The following is a 26,613-nucleotide window of genomic DNA, read 5'->3' on the forward strand; positions in this document are numbered from 1 at the left end:
AAGGAGGAAGACCCCAGCATCTGTGAAGAGCTCGTTACATCTTCCCAGCATCTTGGTGTGTCCATTTGCCCACGTTTGTCACCCATGACCTTGAAGTAGCCAAGTTTAGTGGCTTTTTCTCACGCCTCATCTTCTACTGGACAGCCCCTCTTTCTTAAATCCTCAACCTAGTGAGCTAGTTCTCCCTGAACCTTGATGACTCTTTCTGTTTCTTTTTCTTTTTTTCTGTATTGCAAATTTGTGATTCCCCCAAACCTGTCTTTAGCCCTTTTCTTGCTTTACTCTCCCTCTCTCTGGGCAAACTTTGGTTTCCTTTGCAACTGACCAAGTAATAATTTACTGAGACTGACTTTCTTTCTTTCTTTCTTGCTTGCTTGCTTGCTTTCTTTTTAAAAATTAACATATAATGTATTATTTGCCCCAGGGGTGCAGGTCTGTGAATCATCAGGCTTACACATTTCACAGCACTCACCATAGCACATACCCTCCCCAATGTCCATCACCCAGCTGCCCTGTCCCTTCTCCCCCACCCCCAGCCACCCTCAGTTCGGTTTTGTGAGATTAAGAGTGAGACAGTGAGATATGCTTTCTGTCAAGAATAGTAACAAGCTTAGGCAAAGGGAAGGTTTACATGGCAAACCGTTTACAAAGCCAAGCGCAGATGTGAATCTGTCAGGGCTGAACCTAGGACATGCTAGGCTCCAAGAAAGCTAGGCAGAGCTGGCTAAGGCCCTGGTCTCTGCCTCTGCTTCTTGGACATCTCTTATCTCTCCCCTCCTCTCCTTTCTTGGGCTACCATCTGGCCTGAAGCCCTCATGACCTTTTCAGTGATTTCCTTGAAGTTGGTTATGTCCTGTATCCAAACTATTTTATTTCAACAGTATCCCCTCTGCCCTGGGTCCCATGTTGTAGGGCCAACCCTCTCTCCCCCAGACCACTTTAGCTGTATTTCTCCATGGGGTAAGGAATCCACAGGCTAATGAAATGTTCCCACCTAAGGTCCCCATTTCTCTTCTACAGCCTATTTGCTGGGCCTGGGTCAGTCTTTTCTCTAGGTACATTGTTCTGAGGACAGACCACATCACCAAAGTACTTGTTTCTGCACCTGAAGGGTACCCAAGGGGTAGTTGTTTATGGAGAGGGGTAGGGGGAGGTGGGGGCTTGGACATGACCATTAAATGTGCTCAAGGTCTTTTGCCATGTGGGGCCGAGCTTGAACTGAATGGGCCAGGGCCCAGTGACCAGCTTTCCCCCATTCTACCCAGCATGGAACTCGGAGAAATTCAATCATTCTATATCTGAACCTAGCCTTTCACACTGTAAGTTTATTTTTAAGTATAGGGGGATGGAACGTATTTTATTTAATAGTTTGTTAGTTTGATTTATAACTTCTTGATATGTGGCATGTGGACCTCCATTTGTAACCATACCTTGGGCCCCACAGACCCCAGGGGCAAGTCCGAATTTCATTATGGCTAGTTTAAGAAAAAAAAAAAATTCCCTAAACAAAGTTCTGATTAAACCATCACCTGCCTCAAAACTTTTGCTATGACTACTACTGTTTACTGGGGAGTAAGTGGCTGCTGTTGTTCATTATTTGGGTCCGATGAAGCTGACAGGTAGGGCATGCCTTTCATCAGAAGAATGCTCAGGCCAGGCTTGACTTGGCAAGGGAGCCGTTTCCTGCTCAGAGCTCGCTGGGAAGGCTCAGGGGACAGAAGCCAGGGAAGCCTGACAACCAGCCTTTGGAGCCTCTGGCAGAGATGCTGTAAGTTCATGCAGATAAGGTTTGGAAAATCACAGGCAATTCTAAGGTAAGCTGTTTAAGAAGTGGCTGGTGTGAGATTGTTGAGGAGAGCAGGGAACACACACAGATAAAGGGGACTTGATTTCCAAGGTCACTTTTTGCCTCCATTCCAGATTGTTCTATAGTTCCCACATACAGGAACTTGTCCTAGCCTAATCCATGTAAGATGCTTCTGGGAGGGGGGCATGGACAGTAGGAACAAAGCTTAATATTTAGCAGCACTCCATTAATAGTTTCTTCTCCTCCTTCTTCTTCCCCTTCTTCTTCTTTTCTAAATCTTTATTTTTTAAGTGATCTCTATGCCCAGTGTGGGGCTTGAACTCACCATCCTGGGAATGAGAGTCACATGCTCTACTGACTGAGCCAGCCAGGTGCCCTTTCGCAAGAGCTTCTATGAGGAACTTAGAGCAGTAATGAACACACTACCTTTATAATCAATCTCGACTGAATATCTTGAAAGTGATTGATTCTGGGAAACAATCCATTTAGAATGGGAGAGGGTCAGTGGGTAGGACTGGAGTCAGGGGTGGTGGCCTGGGATGCTGTCCTCTTGCCTTCCAGGAGCTTCTGAGGCTGAGTCAGGTGCTGGTGCTGGAGGAGAGGCTATGGGACTGAATCCAGGCTAAGGCTTCTGTGGGGCTCAGGACCATCTGTAAGAGCAGCATTCCAGATGTACAAGGATCAAGATCTTCACAGAGGAGCTGTTGCTGAGCGTGGGAGAAAATAGGTAATTTTAAAATAGGGAATATGGAGAAATGTATATTTTAGAAAAAACCTTGAGTTTAAGATTAAAAAAAAAAATGTATGCACAGCTTTCCTGGACTTCAAAAACAGGCATTGGGGATAGAGTCTCCAAAATCTGTAGAGCAGGCTATACTTACACATAAAATTGTTTTATCTCAAACTCACTGATACGGGTCCTAATGGAGGGAACTCCTCACACTTCAGAAGGGATGCTGCTGTCTTAAGCAGGCTGCCTTGTGAGGTGCTTGAAGGGCCAGCCTACCCAATGCTCCCGAGACCGACCCGTCTCAGGACTACCTGGCAGTGGTTGTTCCAAAAGCACAGTGTATGAGACTCTTTTCCTATTTACCCAAAATTATCTCTTGAAAGTAACGGTATTCATTTTCCCAACCAACCACAAATTATTTTCTCTCTTTTAAAATTCAAATAAGCTACTTTAGCTTTACTAAGGGAAAATTTTACCGAGGCAAAATAAAATCCCACTTGCAGAAGCTTAGGTAAGGGCAAAATTAAGTTAAATTCTTCTCCATATTAATTTAGAAATAGTAATAAAAGCAAAATGTTCTAAAGGTTACACCAATCAGGGTCCTGGCAACAGAGAGCCTTGGAGTGAGTCATTTGAGGAAAGCGTAATAAAGGCAGTACTTACTGGGCGCCTGGGTGGCTCAGTGGGTTAAGCCGCTGCCTTCGGCTCAGGTCATGATCTCAGGGTCCTGGGATCGAGTCCCGCATCGGGCTCTCTGCTCAGCAGGGAGCCTGCTTCCTCCTCTCTCCCTCTGCCTGTCTCTCTGCCTACTTGTAATCTCTCTCTGTCAAATAAATAAATAAAATCTTTAAAAAAAAAAAAAAAAAAAAAGGCAGTACTTACTAAGCCTAGGCTGGGCTTAGACAAAGAAAAGGGGATGGTGTCCTACTGTTGGTTTGGTAAGGGCAGGAACCATTAGCACCAGGAGGTGTAAAAGGGCCGAGGGCAGCAAAACCAGGTAAGGGAACCCAGAAAGAAAGCTGATGGGGAGGGTAAGTTCACAGGAAGGAACCAGAGAAATAAATCGGCCAACCTCATCAGCCTTTCCTCCTGGAGCCTGGAAGGCAAAGGGAGCCCATCAATTCAAGTTCCTGTGGCTCAGCCTCTTAGGGCAAGGGACAGGTCGAGAAAGGTGAAGAGTGGATCTTGAGGGACAAATGAAGAAAATCCAGCATTGATCAGAGACAGCTAAGGAACCGGAGGGACCCTTGTGTATTTTCACCAGCACTGGAGAAAACGGTAAAGTGATTTGTTTTACTACCATCCTGTTTCTATTGCCCTATAATATGTTTATAAGAAACATCATCCTTCAATATTATGCTCTTGTATCAGGGGAGGGGAACAGGATCCTATGTCCCATGCCCAGGCCTACAGACTCAAGTCTCACACCAGAAGGGGCCGAAAAATGTGAAGTTTAAGTAAGCACTCCCAATGACGAACATTCAGCTTCTAGAAGCCCTGAGCTATGAAATGAGAGGGTGAGCGGTAGCAGTTATCTGGTAAGGAAAATGGAATCTTATCTGTGTTGAGAAAACAGCTCTACACCCAGTATGGACACAGGTAGACAAGGAAAGGGCAGATGAACACACAAGTGAGAATAATTGGTTCGTGGGGTGTTCTGAGTTTTAAAACTTTTTTCTTTTTTTTTTTTTTTTTTTGCTATGAAATGTTCACATGAGGACTTATTAAATTAAAAACACTTAAAAATTTAAAAATTAAAATTAAATTAAAAACAGAGTAATTGGAGCAGGTAAAACACTAGGTCACCACAGGGGCTGACCCAAGTCCCAAGGAGTTCATGGAAGTAATTTACCATAGGATCTAAGTTCTCTTGGTCCTGGTCAGGGCTGCTCAGAATCCCAGAGTCTCCCAAGCCAGCTTTGTCCTACAGACATCTAGAGAGAACATCTGTGGCCTGAAAGAAGGTCAGACCCTGACCTGGCTTCCCAGGACCCCACAAGAAATACAAATGGGTAGGCAGCCACCAATGACGAGACTTCTCCCTCTCCTGGACTCAGTGACTGAATCTTTGGAACTTGGGCTGAGAAGGCCCCTTCTGTTGGTTTCCTTGTCAGCAGTTCCCAGACAGGGAAAGTTATCTGCCCAAGGTAATCTTATGCTGCAACAGAAATAACCCTTGGGGTTAGGTGCAGCATTGTTGTACTGGAAGTTTCCAAGGCAGCACAGTTCTTATCTCTGTGGAGGCCTGGGTCTGGGCCCTCTGCCTCTCTTTGAAATCTTCTTTCTTTGATTGGTCTTCCATTGAGCTGTAAAGCTCAAGACAGGTTTGGGGGTGCAGAGGGGGGCAGGGTCAGCCTGGTTTCCCCACTGAGGCCAGTGAGTTGCCTGCAAAGAGGAAGTTCAGTGTATAGGCCTTGGGATAGGGAGAGAGGTCCTCTCTCACTGCAGAAGTCAGGAAAGTCTCATTATATTCTATGTGAAGAGCCCCCCAGTATTTTCTGGGCTGACGCAGAGAAGGACTATTTATTTCTCAGCGATGCTTGTCTGAATTGGCAGGCTTGGGCTGGAGCAGGGAGAAGCAGATCCAAGCCAATCATGTGATGGAATTATACCTGCTGAGAGAGAGAACAGCGTGGCTCCCAAAGCAGACGTTCTTGCAGACTCTGCATTGTAAACTCTGGCCCAGGAGGCCCTGGACTAATTTGTCTTTTGCCAACTAACAGCAAATGGAGGAGGGCAGAGCCTGGTAGCCTCTTCAGATGCCTGGTGATTTGAGGATCACTCAAACCAGCGCCCCCCACCCCCGCTGCCCTCCCACTGATGCCTAAATAACAGATATGAATTTGTTCCACTTCATCAAGGAGCAAATTTTTATTTTTCCAAATCAACAGAAACCAAGCTCTGAGCCCCACCTTGGCCTGGTTGGTGGGACCCTCAATACTAATCATTATCAAAATCCCCCCTTCCTCTCCCCTGAGCAGCACTGTTATCTAGAGGCCTACTTGGTAGCAGAAGAATGCCACAGGCGTCTGAGGTAATCAGTAAAATAGCCACCGTCATTATTTCTTCTTTTGTTACAAGATGCAACTATTACACTAAAAAGTTTCCAACATTACCATCCGCTTTGCCTGCACCCTCTGCCATAGGCCCTTGCCTGTGTTTTCAAGGTCAAATAATTAGAGACTGTCCCGGAGGCATTAGTGATGGGCTACGCCTGGGATGGGGGGAGGGTGGAAGGAGCTTTGAGGAAACTTTGGACCTTCCCCAAATAATCTGGGTCAGTGTCTTCACTCTTCCCTGTAGATAATTAATATTTGCTCCTTCCCATATATAGAACCACGTAAACAGAACAGCCTCCCCCTCTCCCCAGACTGCTGCCACTAAGACCCTCCTGCAGAGACATTTTGGAGGCCTGACTGCTGGGTATCAACTGCCACCCCAGGGCTCAGAACCTCCAGAGAGTGCACAAGAGGCATGGATGTCTGCCGTTTGAAAAAGCTCCCCTTAATGTCCTTCCAGGCTTGCAGAATGCAACTCTGTCCCTCACCCAGGAAGCCTCAGCTTCTCTCCACCCATACCCATCCCATCCTTTCGGGCACTCATAGCTTAATTCCTTCTTGGGCTTGACTCTTGAATTGGAGAAAAGCTATTCGTTAACTGCTGCCACCTGCTAAGACAGAACTGGGGGCCGAGAGCACTGAACACAAAGCCTTGGCTGATTTGACAGGCTAGATGGCCAGTGAAGAGGGACAGAGACTGTTTTTTTTCTTTTTGAGTCTTTTTTCCTATAGCAGAAAGGAAACCTTCACTCATTTGATTGTCACGCCTGAAACTGTGCCACTAAAGAGGCACTCCTTTGAGCGGGGTATCTGCACGGGATCCTAAGAGGTGTCCCCGGGAGAGGTAACAGAGCACGGCTCCTAGCTTACTGTAAGGGGTTCCTGTAACACTGCCCGACAGTGGCAGGGGTAGAATATAGCCGGTGGGGCCAGGAGAGGGGCAGGCCCGGCTCTGTCCCACTTTGCAAACGGGCCCAGTGGCTGGCTTTGTGGTTGGTTAGATCAGGTGACGCTGACCAGAAAGCCTTCTCTTCTTTCTGTTGAAGATAAGCTTGCCAGTTTCCTGTGGTTTGTTAGGGGCCCGGCTCCCATGTCCTAGGGACGTAGCAAGGTGGGGCGATCCACTCAGATATCAAACCACCTAGGAGTTACTGCTGTTTTGTAAGAAAAAAAGACCTTCATGGTCAAGTTCAGAATGAACTGGGAATCAGAACACAGGTTCACGTGACCAGTAGAGGCCTCAAAATTCTCTCTCAAAATTCTCTTATTCCACCTCCGGAATAACAGAAGCTAGGAGCAGACTCTGGTTGGAATCAGGTTCCTTGTGTGCCCTTGGGCATTTACCCCTCTGTGCCTCAGTTTCTTATCTCCTAAAATGGGGATAATAGTGTACCTACCTCATGGGGGTATTGTGGGGATCTGTTAGTATATTTGGGCACTTAGAACAGGGCCCAGCACATAGCAAGTGTTAGATAAATTTTCACTGTTGTAATTGTTGTTATTGTTTATGGCCAGGTGGATCGCAGCTGCAACTAGAGATAATTAATCATACTTGCTACCAGTTGCCTAGTACTACAGGTGAAGTAATAGCTGTAAAACACCCAGAGTTTCCCTGATTAGGGGTGGGGTTGGGGACGGGGGTTTCAAAATACCCAGATTCATCACTAGAACCTGGGTACAGAGGCTTTTACCTTGGGGCATTGCAGCCCAAGTAGACCTGACTCCCACATGGTTGAAGTACACCCTTGGGGCACCCCGCTGGCTCAAGTCAGTAGAGCATGTGACTCTTAATCTCGTGGTTGTGAGTTCAAGCCCCATGTTGGGTCTAGGGCTTACTTGGAAAAAAAAAAAGGAAGAGAGAAAGAAATATACCTTTAATGGCCATAGTTTGAGGGGCTTTGAAAGGCTTTCTGGTCTGCACACATCTCTGTCACGGTCTTGCCTCGAAGCCTAAAATTGTCTCCAGTACTCGCAGGAATTCTAAAGCGGTTACCCTGTCTGTAACCAGACTGACTGTTTACAAATCCTGACTGTACTCACCAGCTGGGAGTCTGGGAGACGTTACCTACTCTGGGTGCCTCTGCTTGCTCTCCTGAGACTGGGAAAGCACCCTCTTGATAGAGTGTTTGCGATTACGCGGAATAATGTGTGAAGGGTTAGCAGAGTACCTGGTACACCCTGAACTCAGTAACTGGCAGTGATGGTGAATTTGACTAGAGAAGGTATCCAGTAGTGATTTCGTATTTACTAATCCATAAATACTCAATGTTCACACATTTTATTTTATTTCATTTTTTAAAAGATTTATTTATTTATTTAAAAAGACTTATTTATTTATTTATTTGACAGAAACGCAGAGAGAGAGGGAACACAAGCAGGGGGAGTGGAGAGGGAGAAGCAGGCGTCCAGCCAAGCAGCGAGCCCGATGAGGGGCTTGATCCCAGGACCCTTGACTCATGACCTGAGCCAAAGGCAGACCCTTAACTGACTGAGCCACCCAGGCATACCTGTAATAACTATTACTAAGTATGCAAAAACGTTAAGAAAAGTAATGTGACAACACCTGTATACACACCATTTCAACTCAATAGTTGTTTTATTCATGACTGCCGTTTTTACTGTTATTTGTAGGTTTTGTACACTTACTTTGCTGTTATGTGCATATATATTTTTTCCCTCAATCATTTGAAAATGGCAAGTGTTATGGCACTTTGCTCCTACATACTTCAGCATGTAGCTCCCGCAAATGAAGAGGTTCTCTTACATAACCCCAGTACCATTACTACATCTCGAACAATTGACAGGATTGATTATATATTTATTTATTTATTAAGGATTTTATTTATTTATTTATTTATTTATTTATTTGACAGAGAGAGCGAGAGAGCACCAGCAGGCAGAGGGAGAGAGAGAAGCAGGCTCCCGGCAGAGCAGTGAGCCTGGTGCAGGACTTGATCCCTGGACCCTGGGATCATGACCTGAACCTAAGGTAGCCACTTAACTGACAGAGCCACCCAGGACTCCAATATTTTAAATATTACCTAATAGTAAGTCAATATTCACACCTTTTCTGTTGTTCCCCAAATGTCTTTTAGAGTGTTTTTTTTTTTTCCCCAAATAGCAACCAATCGTAGGTCGTGCATGTATTGTGTTTGATTATGTCTCTTTCAATCTAGAATAATCTCCCCTTCATTCCTTTTTTAGGGACACTGACTTTTAAAGAGGCCGGGTTGTCTCATATAATGTCCCACATTCTGGATTTGTCCTAATGTTTGCTTGTAGTGCTGTGTTCAGTGAATATTTTGCAAAGGGATGAAAAAAACCTGGAGCTTGAACCAGATTCTCCAGGCTGTCCTAAGGACATAAAACCCTATTGCCTATAGGAAATGAGGGAGGAAAAAAAAACAACAACAAGGCACACTCATTTTTTTGGAAGCTTGAAACCTGTTAAAACACTAACTCCCCTTCTCACAGTCCCTAGAGCCCACCATTGTACTTTCTGTATGAATTTTCACTAAGAACCTCACCTAAGAGGAATCATACAATATCTGTCCTTTTGTGACTGGCTTATTTCAGTTAGCATAATGTCTTCAGGGTTTATCCATGTCGTAACATGTCAAAATTCCCTTCCTTTTAACAGCTACAGATTATTTCATTGTATGTGTGGATACAGCACACTTTGCTTATCCGTCCGTCTGTTGATGGACGCTTGGGTTGCTTCCACCTTTTGGCTATTGAATAATGCTCCTACAGGCATGGCTGTACACACACCTGTTCCCATCTCTGCAAAGCGCACTCTTTTTTACCTTTTGTCCTGGGGCTAGTCCTCCTGCGGCCTCTGGTAACTACTAACATTAGAAATCATGATTTGAATCAATTTTCCTTTTTATTGTTCTCTCCCTATGACCAGCATCTAACATGAGATGACTTTTGTGGTTTTGCCATTGTCTGGAGCTTATAATGATCTACACCAACCCGAGAAATGTGGACATCACCGAGAACAAGTATTTCTGTCCTGCTTCCTGATGCAAGTATTTTGATTATAATATCAAAGTGTGAGAAGCCAAAAGCTCCGAGATTTTTAAAGCCAGAGATGGCCTTTTAAATCACCGTAATGACTTTTTAATCTCTTGGGCTCCCATACTTCAGGGAGTTCCCTTTTTAAAGGTATTTATTCCAAGTCTCTGAGTTAACATGGGTGATTTTTATGTAGCTACGCATAAACTATGAGAGGAAGCCAGGCCGAGTGGAACGAATGAACTTTGAACCTAATCATCCGGAGTCGGGATCCAGGATCTGAGCCCTACTGATAACCACGCGACCTGGGACAAAGCCTCAATCGTACTTTAAGTGCCTCAGTCTTCTCATCTGCCATAGCCTTCACCTGCTATGATTGCCAGAGCTACAGTTTTTTTTTTTTTTTTTTTTTTTTTTTTTGCAGGCATCAATCCTGGGGGGGCAGGTGTAGAAAAGGGAAAGTTCCCAGGTTGAGTCCTAGCTTCTCCACAAATGAGTCGGGCGCTCTTCTGGAGATCCCTTCATTCTATAAGCCTAAACTTTCTTGCTTGCAAAGCAGGGATGACAACTACTGCAGAACATGGGTGAAGATTACAGCCAGTGAAGGAGAGTGACAAGACTTTGTATTTTTAAGGTACTGTGGGGTCACATGAGCATGGTTAGATGGAGGATTTTAAGCCATCAGGAGTGCTGCAAATGCAAGGAACTACTATACAGTCAAGAACACTGTTCCTAGCGACTCACTTCCACTTCCACAAAATCAGAGTACATTCCACTAAAATATAGATTATGACTCCTGCCATCCCTCTGGGCCCCAGAATCCATTCTCCAGCGGCCCTGGGTATTTCCTTCAACCGCTCTGGGTGTTGGGGCAGATCCTCCCCCGTCCTTACTTTATAAAACGTCCAACAGCCGTTTGAAAATGCTTCCTTTGTTTTGCTCTGGAACTTGTTGCAGCGGATCTTGTTTCCACAGCCCCCAGCCTGCCCGTGGAGCTTTGGTTCTGCCAGTTGCAATGACTCCCAAGCTCTTTGTCAATTCTTTTGAGTCCCGGAACACTTGACGGGCTAGTCGGGTTGCATGTCGCTTTAACCACTGAAGAGCAGGTTCCCAGGCTCTGCTGTGTTTTACAGTCTGCAATTTAATTATGATTGTTTCAACCAGTGTTCCTCCCCAGAGTTCAAATAGGCCTTATCAACATGCATTCATGCTTCACTTTACCACCACCTGATCTCTCTCCTAAGGAACTCCTTGGGTTCCCAGTTCAAAGGGAGACTATTTGAGAAAAAAGAATACAGGAATCAATGCGTCCAGAATTGAGCTAATGGCTGGTTTAGAGTGAAGGATGGTACACCGGGCTAAATAATTAGTAGGCCTAAGAATTGCCTGAAATTCATAAGAAAAATGCAGATTTCTGGACTCTGACCCCAGAGGTCCCTGATTAAGATTTCTGTGGTGGTGCTCTCCCTGGTGATTCTGAGGCAGGGGTTCTACATTTTAGAAACCTGGTGGAGAGAGAGCACCATTCCCCTACTGTTTGAAGCAAGTTGACTCTAGATAAGCTGCAAACTTACCGAGTTCCATTCTCCCTGCTCATAAGGGGCCATGAAAACAGTAACTGCCCCCTCAGACCCGCAGATTTGAAATGGGAGTGAAATAAGATAATGGACCCAAAACCTTTTGACAGTAAAGTGCTCCCACCAGTGCAAGGCAGCCTCCTCCTCCTCAGCCTTCTCTTGCCCAACAAAGCAGACCCCAGCTGGCAGGATCCTGCCCCCGTGCCACTAGGCACTTGCATGGATGCCCTCAAAAGGAGGGAAACCCCCACCTGCCTTTGTCTACTTGGTTCAGAGAGGCTCACCTAGGTTTATGCCCTTTCTAAGAGAGCGAGGTGAGGCCCACACACACTTCTACCTGAAATCTTGCCCAAAAGGCATCTGGGATGACTCTCCTGTACGCCCTAGCTCTCCTTGAAATCTAGGTCCATCTGCATCCCTAATGATCCCATTAACCTATTTTCTACCAAATCACAGCAGTCTGGGGCCACACAGTTCTTCCTCCACACCAAGGCTTACCCTTGAAGTTATGCGGTCTGCACCCACCCCTTGGCGTTGGCCTTGTTCCCAGGTATAGTACGTACCTTTTGAAGTTTAGAGTGATCGACTTCCCATTAATCTTTTCTTCTTTCCTCTCTTCTAATCCTTTTGGCAAGTACCTATCCAGGGGATTCTACCCTTTTTGGCCTCACTCAGCTTGGAATAAGGTAATGGGAGTATCATTTCCAATTAAAACACTCCACTCTTCTTTGTCCGGTTCCCCCAGGCAGGGCAGCACCTACAATGGCCTCCACCACTGTGCCTTTGTTCAGTTATCCAGCACGTTCTGAACATTTGCAGGTCACCTGGCTCCATACAGAGCAAAGAGGGGTATGGCTCTCCTCCTAAAGCCAAAGTCTTTACCTCACTCGTTCATTCAAGAGATGACCACCGAGCACCCAGGATGGGCCATGCATTGGAGGGACGGCCTAAGGCAGACAATGTTTCTGGTCTTCAGGAGTTTATGTTCTAACCTTCTTAGAGTCAGTATGAGCAAGAACACTGAAGGTGCTATAGTGCCCGCCTGTAGCATTTATGCAGGGTGAGTGGGACTGGAAAATTGCTACCAGAGACAAGGTAGTCAGGAAGGGCATCTCTGGGGAAGTGATTTTTGAAGGAAGACTTGAATGAACTGGCCTTAGAAAGATTAGGCCCAGAAAAGCTATTGCATGAATTTCCCCTCAATGGTTTTCTGTGTTATTCTGCAGAAGAAAGCAATGCTTAGAAAGTCTTTCGCTCTGACTATGGTGACATTGTAACGATTACTGCTCATATATAGTCAGCCAGAATGAGAATTCAGGCTATGACCTGCCACAGCTCTGTGCCCCTTTGCAAAGGAGCTCTCAGGTCAGTGGTGGCAGATAAGCCAAGGGATCCTTTAGAGTAGACTCCCTGAAAGGCCGGCTTTATCCAGTTAAATTAAGCAGGTTACGAAAGTGTTAAGTTTTTCAAGTCCCAGGAGAGGCTCCTACTCTTCCAAATACCCTGGCCTCTCCAACTGCCTCCTGGAGTCTGAAAGTCTTCCCAACCAGTGGTTCATTCTAGATCCAGTTGAAAGTCTTCTGTGCCATGTCCTCTGGAGAAGGAACAAACTGGCCCTGTCTCCATGATGGGGTTCAAAAGAGGATCCAGACACTGTGAGGGGAAGATGGAGAGGAAGAAACAAGTGCTGGAGAGAGCTAAAAAAGGAAAGGTGGGGGAAAGGGTAGAGGTGAAGGAAGGGGAAATGGAAGGACTATGTGTCCTTGAGCCATTTATTGTAAGAATGGCAGCTTCTCTAGATTTCTCCAGAACTTGAGGAATTCGAACACACATGAAGTTGGTCTGAGGGGTTGGCTATGGCTGCTGTCCGTTCCTTCTCTTGCTCTTGTCCTGAGGACATGTTCCTATATTTCAGAAGGTGGGTTTCCCCAGGGGAGGGAGCCATGAATAATTAACGGATGAGCATGATACGAAAGTGACATCTAATTAAGCAAATGATTTTTCATCTCTAAGAAGAAGCCTACTGGATAAGAAAGCCTTAATGGGATGAGACTTCCATGAGAATGTGACCACCGGCACCTGACTGTCCCACAGGAAGGTTGTGTGAGGTCTAACAAAGCAAGAGATGGGATCAAATAGGGTAGGGGTGGGAATGTTGTTGGGTCCTTTTAGCACTGAGCAAGCTACTCTCATATTACCCTAGGCCCCAGTTGGAAGGGTAGAAAGAACAGGGAAAAGGGATGGGAAAAAAAGTCCTAGAGAGTTTCATGGACTAATTCGATGAATATTTAGAGTAATAAAGTAACTGAGTAAATCCTGAGGTCCTCCGGAGGCCCAATTTCCCAGAATCAAAATCAAAGATGGTAATCCCAGAGCCAAGAAGAAATGAAACTTGCATTGCAATCTTTAGAGCTGCAAATCTCTCAAAGAATGCTAAAGGGAATCTGATTTATATCTCAAAGGACACTTCTTAAATTTCCTTTTAAATTTAAACTTCTTTCCTTTTAAATTTAAACTTCTTAAATTTCCTTCTTTAAATTCTCTTTTTCTCAATCTGCATCTGACAGAGAATTTTACCACCAAATCCACCAAATTGTCCTCAATGCCCAAGCTCTCTGTTCATGTCCCCTCTTCCTTCACCTTTTCTCTTTCCTCCCACCTCTCCAACCCCATTTCTCTTCATCTCCCAGCTCTGCACAACGGAAGTGCACAAATTGATTTGGTAAAGACTGGACCATTCCTTAGAGCAGTGTTGTGCACTGGAAATGCAATGTGAGTCACATAGGTAACTGGAAATTTTCTAGTAGCCACATTCACAAAGGTAAAAAGAAATGAGTGAAATTAATTTTAATAATGTTTAACCCAGAAGGTCCAAGATGCTATTATTTCAACATCTAATCAATATACAAATTATTGGGGGAGATTTTTGATATTTTCTTTCATACTATGTTTTTGAAATCCAGTGTGTGTTTTTCACTTATGTTTACACTTAATTCAAAAATTATGTCAAGTACTTGCTAGCCACACGTGGCTAGTGGCCATACTGGACAGTACAACCTTATAAGTTAGGTGAATGGGTAGGGGAAGGGGAGAGCGGGGGCCTCAAGTACAGGGACATGATCTGGTTCATGAAGACATTTTCACAAGTTGGTACAATAGCAAAATAGCAAGAATAAGAGCAGTGTGCCGAGTTTTACTTAGGGAACAAATGTATTCGATTTTTAAGTTTTGAGATTATGTCCCTGCTGATGGGTCCCCCAAAATTGGGTACCCCAATAATGGGTCCGTGATTCAAGGAGTGAGACTGATACAAAGCAAAGGTCAAGCAAAGCTTCATTTCGCGCCAAGCATCAGGAATCAGACCGACCATCAAACAGACCAGTCGGGGCCACCCCTATAGAGAGGACGATACCTCCCTGCCTTCCAGACTAACTATTATAGAGCAAAGGCCAAGTGGTTGGGCCTGGCCGCACACAGGTGGCCAATGAGATTGTTACACACCCAGGAGACTCCGCAGTGATGCTAGGCAACCAATTGAATTACAATTTACCCTAGTAGACATTTGATTTAGCCTATCACACCTTGGTTAGGATTGGTGCCAAAAGGCTCCCAAAGGGCTCCTTGGTAGCTAGGAGACAATTTGTGCCCCCACTGATTGAATACCTCCTCCTGGCCTGACCCACCCTTGTACTTGGACTTTGTTACCTGGGACTGGTTTCCTGGACTTGCTTTTAAATAAGTTCCCCTGGGGGAGAGGGGTGACAATTTAAGTTTTACAACAAAATAGCAGTTCAACCAGCATGGAGCTGCTTTGGCTGAATAGGCCCTTACATCCACCAACGTAAGTTGCTCCTCACAGAAATGATTATTTATAAAATGATAGTTGTAATTGATGATTGTCTTATTCTTCTTCATGTCATTCTGTGGCTAAATAAAAAGGTGGGGATTATAGTGCTCCCCCAATTAAAAACAGGTTTTACTGAACCACAAAACCCAAATGTGAGGCAACCACTGTTTTATAAAACACATCATCTTTTATATACACTAGCCCATTTAATTATCCTGACAAGTGCATGATTTTTTATTTTTATTTTATTTTGTTTTGAAATAATCACACACTTTCAGAAAAGTTGCAAGTACAGTGTATAGAACATTTTCCCCTGGAACCATTGAGAGTGAATTGTTGATCTGATGCTCTGTCATTCTCCAGATTTTATTGCATATTTCCTAGCAAGAAAACATAACCTGCAAATCCACAATACAGTCACAAACATCAGGAAGTTGTGTTACCACTGCCTGAAACTTTGATTGCATTCAGGTTTGAACAATTGTCTCCAACGTGTTTTCAGTTGGCCTCAGTCTAGAGAAGGTCCTCGGTCTGATGTACAGCATCCTAGCACTTCGGGAAGTGACAGGTCAGTTATTCCATAATTAATAAGTAGTTAGTGGGGAGTTAATTGAAAACTATGCAAATATCTCTTACCTCATCAAACTTTTAATTTATTCATTTTATGTTTTAATACTGAAACTGTCCCCAGTTTAAGCAGTGGGAGTCCCTTCAGGTTGTCTTCTGTGTCCTTTGACACGTGCCCATCACTCTTGAAAGCACTTTCTTGCTTTCCAGCACAATGGATTGTCCATGTTCATCTTGTACTTCTCCTGCCTCGTGCTGGGGTAGCCCCCACTTGGATAGCTTCCTCATCCAACGCCCCATGCCGGGACTCCTTTATTTATCTTCCCTTACAGTAAATTTTGAATTTCAAAAATCATATTTTCAATTTCCAAGCATTCTCTCTTTTTCTTTGGCCTTTCTTCTTCACTTCCTTCCTTTCCTCTTGCCTCATTTATTTATTTATTTGGCAGACAGAGATCACAAGCAGGCAGAGGAGAAGTGGCGGGGGGAGGCCGGGAAGCACGTTCCCTGTTGAACAGAGAGCCCAATGCGGAGCTCCATCCCAGGACACTGAGACCATGACCTGAGCCGAAGGCGGAGGCTTAACTCACTGAGCCACCCCGGGGCCCCCCCCTCTTTCCTTTTTAATAGACCGCTGTTCTTGTTTCATGGAAGCGATTTTTCTCTTTTCTCTCTGATGACATTCATTCATGTTCATTTAGTTCTCTCCTTTTCCTTTATTGTTTCTGTTTTTCTGGGTGTCCTTCTTGGTTTTGGCCTCTCTGTCTTTCCTGCTGGAGGCCTTTCTCACACATCTGCTGGTCCTCAGCCTGCATTTCTGTATGAGAATGAAGCACCGACTTAAATAAACAAACAAACATACAAACAAAAAATGGAGAGAATGAGGCAGTGAGAAACCAACTGGAATTTGGGGTCGGGGATAGAGATGCCAGATACAATACAGGACGCCGAGTTCAGTTTGGATTTCAGATACAAAATAAATAGCTTTTTAATAAAAGCATGCCCTAAATATTGTATGGGACATATTTACATGAAGGCATTTTCTGTTGTTTATCTAAAATTCAAATGTACTTGCGCATCCTGTATTTTTATTTGCTGAATCTGGTCACTCCAACTAGGATCTGAGTCAACTAATGGGACCTCAGTTTTTCTTAGGACTGTCCATTTCCTCCGAGAAAAATCCTTCAGTTTGCCCTTTGGGGCTATGAGCCCAGCTGCTGATGTGCTACAAGCCAGGTGTGGGAAGCAGGCAGGTGTGCAAACTATCTTCAGGGCCGCCGTCCAGCCCTCTCCAAACTGTCTGGTGTCCCTCTCCTGAACAGAATCCTGGAGGAGTGGGGGAGGGGGAAAAGAGGAAGGGAAAGGGAACTAGAAGTGATCTAAATGGGTTTTCTTTCTTTTTTTTTTTTTTTAAAGATTTTATTTATTTATTTGACAGAGACTACAAGTAGGCAGAGAGGCAGGCAGAGAGAGAGAGAAGGAAGCAGGCTCCCTGCTGAGCAGAGAGCCCGACGTGGGACTCGATCCCAGGACCCTGAGATCATGACCTGAGCCGAAGGCAGCGGCTTAACCCACTGAGCCACCCAGGCGTCCCCATAAATGGGTTTTATTTCAATGTTCAACCAATCCTTCTGTTTTCAGGCCTGCCCAGAACTCTGACCCTTGGACATACCTGTTGCCTCCAGGGCCTGAGTCTTTGGGATTCTGCGACTCTAACTGATTTGCTTCTCCAGGATGTTTAGGTTCCATCTTTCTCTGAATACCATTTCTTTCTTTCATTTGCTGTGTGTTTGTCTAGTGCTCTTTTAGTCTTTGTGAATTTTTGTCATTAAAAACTTTTTTTTTTTGCTGAATTTGTTTTGTGAGCATAGAGATAAATGTGAGTGTTCAGCCCGCCATGTGTAACTTGGCAACAATGATTTTTCCATTCATTTTATTGATCAGTATACCTGGATGAGAAATTGTAATGTGTTGCATACTCATATGTCCTGGGAAAAAAGGTATTTGGATAAACCCAGAATTTTTTTCCTTCTCCCTTTCCTCTCTTGCCCCCAGTGAAAGACCAAAGGTGACCCTTATGTGGGTTATTTGGCCTTCTAGACTTGGTACTTTGGCATTGTTGGCTCACCAAGGGGAGCTGGACGGAAGTGCTTATAAATCTTCAATCTTAACCAACTGTGAGTTTTAAACCTAACTGTTCCCTGCAGGTCTATGGCTTAGAGCAATGAATTTAGATAAGGGCAAGGTTTATTGTTGTTTATTGCTTTACAATAAGTGCCGTTTGCTCATGGTAATTGGTTTACAAAAGCTCTTCAGTCCCTAATAAATAAACACCCAGGGTCATTTGTTAAGTTGGAAGGTGAGGGGTCTCGAGGCTCAAGGAGGACTGAGAACCCTGGTCTTTGCCTATTTTCTTGGACACAACCTCTGAAATGAGCCCAGGAAATTTCCAGAGTAATCCAATTACTTCCAAAAATGATTTTCTATCAACTATTGTCGTAATTAAACTAGTTGCTACATGTGGTAAATATTATAGGCAGTAAAATCCAGGCTGCTAATCACACAGACTGGAAGTGAACAACAAGAATGGGGCAGGAGAGCCAACAGCTCTCACTTGGCTTGGCCCCATTTTACAGATGATGAAATAGGCTCAGAGAGACTTGTGGCAAGTGAGTAAATGGTGCCAGTGGATTTAAATTCATGTTTGTCAGACATTGACTTGTAGAGAAGGATTTTGGCCCTCTTGGATTTTAAGAATCTGAAAGGGCCTGTGTTCATTCTGGAAAAGCAAAGGCTAAAACCAAAGAACTCTGCAAACAGAAACTTCCCATTCTATTTGCCAAACATGGTTTTACACAGTGAATCATTTTTCTAGCAGATATTGCAGGGCAGTAGAATTGGGAGGACGGTGGTCAGGAAGGCTTCTGTTTTGGTTGTGATATCAGCCAAACCAAACTGGAAAAAAATATACGGTGACAAGAGCAGGAATGGGAAATCTTTCTTGGTTCGGTCCACAGTTAAAGAGTACTGTTTTTTTTTTAATAGCAGATAAGTTCATCTTCAGGAAAACAAAGAGAACTCTTTCCCCTGACATTAAAAAAAAAGGGGTGGGGAGAGAGCACCTGGGTGGCTCAGTGGGTTAAGCCTCTGCCTTTTGCTCAGGTCATGATCTCAGGGTCCTGGGATCGAGCCTCGCATCGGGCTCTCTGCTCAGCAGGGAGCCTGCTTTCCCCCTTCTCTCTCTCTGCCTGCCTCTCTTCCTCCTTGTGATCTCTCTCTGTCAAATAAATAAATAAAATCTTAAAAAAAAAAAAAAAAGTAACTCCAAGCTTGACGGGACTCAGACCTGCGCCCATCTGTCACTTCTATGTAGGGACGTATTAGAGAGAAACATGAGTTCCTGTGAAGAGTTTCATGGGGGCCGGGGCGGGGAGGGCTGCTGGGAGATGAATATGTCAGTTACCCTTCTGTAGTCTAGAAGAATCTGACAATGTTGGATTTCTATGTTCATTTTAGTTGTTTTGATGTCTTAACCTAGTAATAAATTGTTAGTTAATCACTTTTATTCAATAATTAAAGACACTTAAAATGGTTAGTGCTACTTCCTGCTAAGTCCCCCTCCCCAACATAGAGTGTTATTAAGATACATTTTATTCAGGTAAGTTGGCAATTTTATCAGGACATGGAGGACACTGACAATTACACCTCATGCTGCAGCAGACCATATAAAGAGCTTTCGAGTCCTAATCCTAATTTGGTTTGGCCACAAAAATGTACCCTACAGAGGGAGCCGCTTTGGTGGCCCTAGAGAGGTTGATCACCAGGTTACATTATTTTGATTGTAGAGAAGGCCCATATTCCTGCTTCAGAACTTAGAAGCTGGGGGTCAGTACGTAGGGAGATAAGTGATTAATAAAGGTGTTAATAAAGGTGTTAAAATGGGTATCACTAAATGTGGGTATAATAGGTATAATAAAATGTGTTACATATGTTAATAAATAATAATAAATGTGTTAAAAATGGGTATTCTGTGTTGAATGTGAGCTGCATGAGTTTTTAGATCAAGTTCATATAAGAACATTCTTGAATTCTGACTGGTAATTAACTTCCAGTTACCAGTGAGGTCAGCGTGTCCATGGAAATCTATCATGCACAGACACTAGCAAAACAGTCATTCCCAATTTCTGCCATGTGACCCCATATTACCTTGCTGACATGTTTGAGTTTTGGTCCCTTGGTTTAAGTGGAGAGGAGAACCCTCTTTACAAGGTTACCATGTAGGGGAGTCATTGCCAGCCTTGATTTGGCAAAAATCAAGAGCCTTTCTGAAGTTGTTGCAGATTCTCAAGGTATTTCGATGCATCCTGGTGCACCCTCCCCACCAGGTACATGCCATCAGGAGAAATGGTAGTGAAACGGAAAGATGGTGGGGTGATGTAACTCCACAAAGGTTGGAAATTCTTGATAGAGTAAGGTCATAAAACGAAGAATAAAGGAAGAAGTGACTTCGTGATGACTAAGATGACAATCTCAGCACATCATTTGGTTGCTTTTGCCAAAGGAGGAGGGAGGAAGAAGAAAAGACAGGGAGAGGAGGGGCGGGGGGAGAGCTGCCTCAGTTGTGACAGTTCGACAAGACCATAAATTAAGTTAATTATTAGTATTAGCTGTTCCTTATTATTTAATTCAGTAGCGCCACATTGTAATTCTACAACTCGTACGTTGGCACAGCATTTTGTAATGGAGCTGTGTGCAAGATCCTATATAAAATTAAGTTTACTACTCCTGTTATTATAGTTTAGGAGTCACCCTTACCCAGCTGGCATGGTCATGAATTAGGAAGATGAACTGCTAAGGAAGAGGCTGAGAGGAAGCCGATGTTTGGGTAAAGGTTAAGTAGGACGAAATCTGCAATAAAGCGAAAGGTGTGGGTTCTCTTTCCGATTTTGTCATCATTTTGACCTTTTAGCATGGAGACAAAATGAAAATGTTTGTCTTCTATCTACCCACCCGGAATGTCATAGAGAACTCTGGGAGACTCTAGGAGAGTAATGGAGACTCCAGTAAAGAAATGCATTAAGTAAATGTCAGGTGATACAAGCCTTGACGGTCTTCCAGCTACAACACTTTGAAAAGCTATTTATTTAGGAGACAGAGGATAGAAAGCCCTAGGGTTTAAGATTAATACTTCTGCAGTGCACATATGGTAGAGCACTTCTAGGACTATAGGTAAAAGAAGTCAATGGGACGTTAGGCAAATGTCTTTGTGTCTACATAGTGTTTCTTCCTTAGAGCATCAAAATTTTTCTTAGACTTTTATGTAGAGGATTATGAAAAAGGATAGCAGTACCTTTAGAAACACTTCACAAGAAGTTTTTAAACAATAAAAATAATATGTAGAAACACAAGAAAGCAGGATCACATGCGCAAAATTCAAGCATTCAATAACGATCTAGTGAGCCCCAACTGTCTTATGTGCCAGGCATTGTGCTTAGGTCTAAGATCGTGGTGGTGAGTGATAAAAACTGGGATCTAGTTTCCATGGAACTGAAATGTTGCATACCTTCTGGATTTAAGAGAGGGAGTCCTGATCATCTAAAACTTGTTTTTGTAAGTAGGCTAGACGTAAGCAATTATTGAGAAACAATTTATAGTGGCTCGGTATTCAAGCTGTGGAGAGCCAAGTAGGGGTCCTACCCTGAGTTCATCCCAGCCCTCTTCGTTCCTATCTCCACCTCTACTCCCACTGGATTTTTGGCAGCTGAAGGATCGGTCATCCCTCTGGGATTTCCCAAGACTCATTCAGGCAGGTTGGTCAAGTTTCCTGCCTTTCTTTGCGGCTATGTGCATTCCCCAACTTGGTTCACGAGGGTGTCAAGGAAGGAAACCCTTCTTCTGAATTTACTGATCCCAATTTTGGAAAGTGTTTCTGAGAGACAGGGACACCCAATGTCATGGGTTTCCTGCATCTGGAAAAGGGGAGCCATTCAGCTTACTGGCCTGCTTGCCTGTACTATATGGCATGGATAATAATGGGGAGGTGGTCTGGCCATGTAAGATGACTAAATCCTTTGTTAATATCCCCTGAGCCCACACAGTTGCCCAGGCATCACAGAAAGGAGGGGCATAGTCCTAGCCCTTGATGGATTTGTAATCTAAACTTAACGTATTTAACATGTAAAGGAGAACTTAAAAATATGCAGGTTAATTCCACTTCCTAAATATTTATTAATTGCCATTAGCTTGGGCCATTAAACACTATCTTTTTTAAAGCCCCATCTTTCTTTGCCCTTGCTAATGGAGCGTTCTCACTAATAGGCTTTTTCCCTTTCTCTAAAATGTTCTTCTATGGCTCTTCTCTTTAAACTAAACTAAGGAAATATTATCATAGCTGAAATCTTTCCCTATTCAGCTAGACATGAGCATTTAACTTAAAACAGATTGCAGGTTAAGCTTTAAAGGACCATTAATTAGTAGCAGTACCACAGGAGCAAGGTGACTGGATGGCTGAAATTGGGCAGAACAGGCCTATTTTTTGCTTCTTATCCCATGTGACATTTGTCCTTCAAGAGTACATTAAATGACTGGATGGGGTAACTTGTTAGAATTTCAGCATGTGGCCAGGCACGTGGGAAGTTCTCAGTGACTGTTCTCTGCCTTTCTACCTTCTTTGTTCTCACTAGTTACCCAGGCCTTCCAGCTGATTATGAAAACAATGCCTCAAACTCCCTCAACCTTTCTCAACCTAGGACTTATCTCTTTGGACATCCCTTGCTTGGTGGACTCTTCCAATAACCTCCCACCACCCCCAGGTTCCTCTGCGGCCCTGCTCTTCTAGTCACCCACCCTCCACTCTGTATCATCATTCTCTTCCTCTCTGATGCTTCCTTATCTTAGTCAGCTAACAGGCTCTATTGCAAAGTCCAACACAAGTTTCTCTCAGTTCTTCTCTTCTTAAGTTCTGGGCTCTTTTCTCCTACCTACTGGACCAAGCTTCTTGAAGGAAAGTCTATGCTCCTTCTGGTTCCTCATCTAAAATCTGCTCTTTGCTTCTTGCAATCTGGCTTCTGCAGTTACTCAAATTGCTTTTCCAGAGACCAGTCATAATCTATTTACCAGATGGAGGGACCTCTTCTCATTCCTCTTCCACCTGTCCAGGGCATGCGATCTACTCTCTTGATTAAAAATTTTCTTATTGTTTTTATCTCTATCTGCTGCTCTTTACCCTGAGCTGCTTCTGTTTTGCTCTTGATTCAGGTGCAATAGGAGTTGGCTAGGGAGTGATCTAAGAATCCAAACCCAGATTAAATCAAATGAAATCTGATTAAATATACACCAATTAAGTCTGATTTCTGATCCCAGTGATCCTTCCTTAGAGCATCAAAATTTTTCCTAGACTATTTTATATAGAGAATTATGAAAATCAGATTTAATTGATCTGGGGACTGTACCCTGACATTTACTTCCTAAAGGCTCCTCAGCAGAAGATTCTCAAGGACTGCTAGGACTAAGAACCGTAACTCTATAATATCTACTTTTATCTTCAGTTCTTAAATTATTCCTATTACATAGACCCAATTTTTTTAGCTCTTTGCTGAGGTTCTCAGCCTTAATGCTCCATGGCACTTCACTTTCTAGGTGGTCCAAATCAAACTCATGTTCCTAAGTCTAAGAATCTCTTCTAAGTTTATAGGGCTTCCATTCTCCTAAGCTGGAAACCTAGAAGCCACCCTTAAAAATGCCCTTGGCTTTCCCCCCCAATTCACTTATTTGCCATGCTCTCTAGATTTTATTGCTGACCACTTTAAAATCTATTTTCACTACTATCATCCAGTGCCCCATTTTAGGACCTTATTGTAATAACTCCTTCCCTGACTTCCCTGCCTTCATTCTTGTCTCTATTCATTCCATTCACCACCTGCTAGTTGATAGATCTGATTGTATCCACTTAATAACTACTACTGGATTTCTCTTAGCCAAGAGTAAAATCTAAATTCCTTAGTGAGGCCCTCACAATCTAGCCCCAGTTCTCTAAAACCACTCTCCTCTAACCTAGATTCCCACTCCATGATGTTCTCCATAATGCAGTCTTGGTTCCTCAGTCAAGACATGTGTTCCTTCTTGCCTTTACTTATACCACTCTAAGAGTGGATTCAACTCAGATGGTCCAAATGAAGAGGATATTTAAGAGACACAGTCAAGGTAAAGGGAAACCACAACAGTGTTTAAGACATCCAGAAACTAACAGAGTGGAAAGCTCTTACCTTCGATAGGCTCAAAGGGCCAAGGGGATTAGATACTGTCACCACAACCTAGGGAGAGCTAGAGTCATGGGAAAGGGGGCCATGAGTAGGAGCTGTAGGCTGGGAAGGTGGCAGCCACTGCCAAACCACAGTGCTGACCCAGAGATGGGACAGTGAATAAACACCCAACCTCTCTCTCCTCCCGCCCTCTAATTTCTGGCAGGGTCTTTGGCCAAACTCTACTAAAACCCAGCCAGCCACCAAGGATGGTCAGATGGTGTGGTCTCTAGATTATAAAGCAGGGCAGAGAGAGGCAGAGAAAGGAATGGTGGTGTGTGGGAGGGGGAAATTAAATGGAGAGATTAATGAAATGGAAATAAATGGAATTTAATGGGAGATTAAATTAACCACAGAATTCCCCTTTATATATAGTAAAATCCTTTGTATCTTACAGGACATGGTTCAAATGTTGCCTTTTATGTTGTCTTCTTACATTTGGCAATCCCAAGATCCAGTTATTATTTCACTCTTCTATGTTCCCTTGGTTGTTGTTATGTCTACGTTACTGCAGCTATCAGTCTGACTTATGATGCAATTATTTATGTATCTGATTCCATCTCTTGCATCATATTTTGTGTTGCTGGAGGAAGGGGATAGCACCTCCTTTGGCGCGGTGCCTTGCAGGTAACAGGCAAGCAGTAACTGTTGGTTGAATTTAACTGCCTTTTCATGTTATCGCCTTCTCTGCCTCTGTCAGGGAGATTCATTCATACTTGTAAAGCGTAGTTCTCACATTTTTTACATTCCCACTCTTCTCAAGAGTTCCTTTTAGTCTTCTTCAGCTTCTTGCTTCATTTTCTCCTACTTACCACATTTCTTAAGTTAGATACTTCAAGCCTCAGCTCACCCTCAAATTGGGAATACCGCTGTCACTGACCCTGGCAAGGGTCTTTAGCTAGCTTCAGTCCATGTCTTAAGTGGCGCATATGAATTTTTTTTTTCTCTAATTTATGCTTGCACCAAGCTTAAAAATGAAGTTGCAGAACCCAATTTTTTATTCTTCATTGGACTTTAAACTCTTCTGAATAGAAGTTATGCTTGGCTTAACATGTTTTGCATACAGAAAAGGCTGTGAGCTGCTTCTATTCTTTATAAATACCAATAGCAAGGGCAGCTAACATATTTTTATTATGCAAACGCTATTCTGCACTGATAGTTTTGATGCACAATGGTATGTGGTTTTGAGATTTCTGTATGAAAAGGAGTATTTTTAGACCCAATAAAAATATTATTCTTCATTTGTGACATTACTAATGATAGAAATAATGGCAAAAATTATAATTGCCATAGCAGTTCTGAGTTTTCATCTCAAATATTGTATTTTTCATATTAAGAAGTTCAACTTTACTTTTTTTTAGCCTTTCTTTTTCTTTCCTTAATATGCTCATCCCTTCTACTTCTTGAACATATGGAACATAGTTATTACAGTTGTTTTAATGTCTTTGTCTTCTAATTTTATCACCTGTGTCATATCTTTTTGTTTGTTTGTTTGTTTTGTTTTTTAGGGAGACAATTTGGTTTATTTTCAACCAAGAAACAAAGTGTGGAGGTGCTCTATAGAAGTGGTGAAAAGATACAAAAGAGGGGTGGGGTGGAGAGGAGACCCAATAATGCTCAGCATTATTCTAAGCAAGCTCCAGCTCTTCATTCTAACACTTTAGGCAAGGACAACCATACTTTCTCACTAAGGCTGCAGAAGAATGGAAACTGGACTCAGTTTATTGTCTCCTACAGGGCAGGCAGAGCAAGAGGCTCTTTTAAGCTGATGGAATAGGTCATTGTGGTCTGTTGGGAGTCCCGTAGCAAGCACAGAATGGATGCTGACAGGGGTCCACACGGCCAATGGGGGCCAGTCTTGGCTCCCTAGGGTCCTAGGCTTCTCTTGATTCCCAGTGATAAGCTTGTCAGTCAAATACAGTTGGCCCATGTGGACCTGTGGATGATTTATTTCAAGGTCTCTTTTGGTTTTATTCACTAGGATTTGAATTTCTTCAGGACCTTTACATTCTTATTGTCCTCCTGATATCATAAGTTCTTTAACTGAAGGAGCTGAAATGCTTGCTCTTTCTCAGCATTGCTTGTTACAGATTCAACATTTGTGTGGGGCTGGAGGCAGCCATTTTGGAAAGAAAGAATACATAAATAAATGGGTCCTCTTTGAGGAGGTCCCAAGTTTAACCTAACCCACAAAACTTAAGCCTACGTAAAACTACAAAAGAAATAAAATGCAGTGGGCCTCAGTCTTGCCTAGAGGGCTGGGCCTCCACCTCAGAGAGCCCGCCTGCGTCAGATCTGTTTCTGTGGGTTGATTGATTTGTGTTCCTCATTATGGGTTGTATTTTCCTGCTTCAGTTTGCATGCCAGGTTAAAAAAAAAAGAGTATCAATAAAAACATTGGATCCCAGGCATTATGAATTTCACATTATTGGCTGTTTGATTGTCTCTTTCTTTCTATATTCCTTTAAATATTTTTGAGTTGTGTTCTGGGACACAGTTAAGTTACATAGAAACCGTTTACTCACCTTTAAATTCTGATAGGAGCAGAAGGGCTAAACGGGCCTACTAAAGAGGCAGTAGCTTTCTGATACTCAAGCCAGTGCCCAATGTGTTAGAAAGTTTTTCCATTTAGATTGTTGGGAATGTGAAGTATTTCCAGCCCTGTGTGAATGCCAGTAATTGCTCCCTTCAGCTATTTTTTTTTTTTTT

At 43.4% G+C, this 26,613-nt stretch overlaps 1 long non-coding RNA gene and 1 pseudogene across 1 annotated transcript; one reads left to right on the forward strand and one right to left on the reverse strand.

Moving 5' to 3' along the window:
* Window positions 1–1,184: 1,184 nt before the first annotated feature.
* On the forward strand, window positions 1,185–8,523 carry LOC123389295. The gene is made up of 3 exons (XR_006603884.1): window positions 1,185–1,814; window positions 2,369–2,534; window positions 8,470–8,523. It is a non-coding gene; the product is annotated as an uncharacterized LOC123389295 (long non-coding RNA).
* Window positions 8,524–25,591: 17,068 nt separating this feature from the next.
* LOC101690674 lies at window positions 25,592–26,099 on the reverse strand (annotated as a pseudogene).
* Window positions 26,100–26,613: the final 514 nt, after the last annotated feature.

Source organism: Mustela putorius, unplaced genomic scaffold, assembly GCF_011764305.1.
Source record: "Mustela putorius furo isolate JIRA1106 unplaced genomic scaffold, ASM1176430v1.1 tig00000129_pilon_pilon_pilon, whole genome shotgun sequence".
Lineage (NCBI taxonomy): Eukaryota > Metazoa > Chordata > Mammalia > Carnivora > Mustelidae > Mustela > Mustela putorius.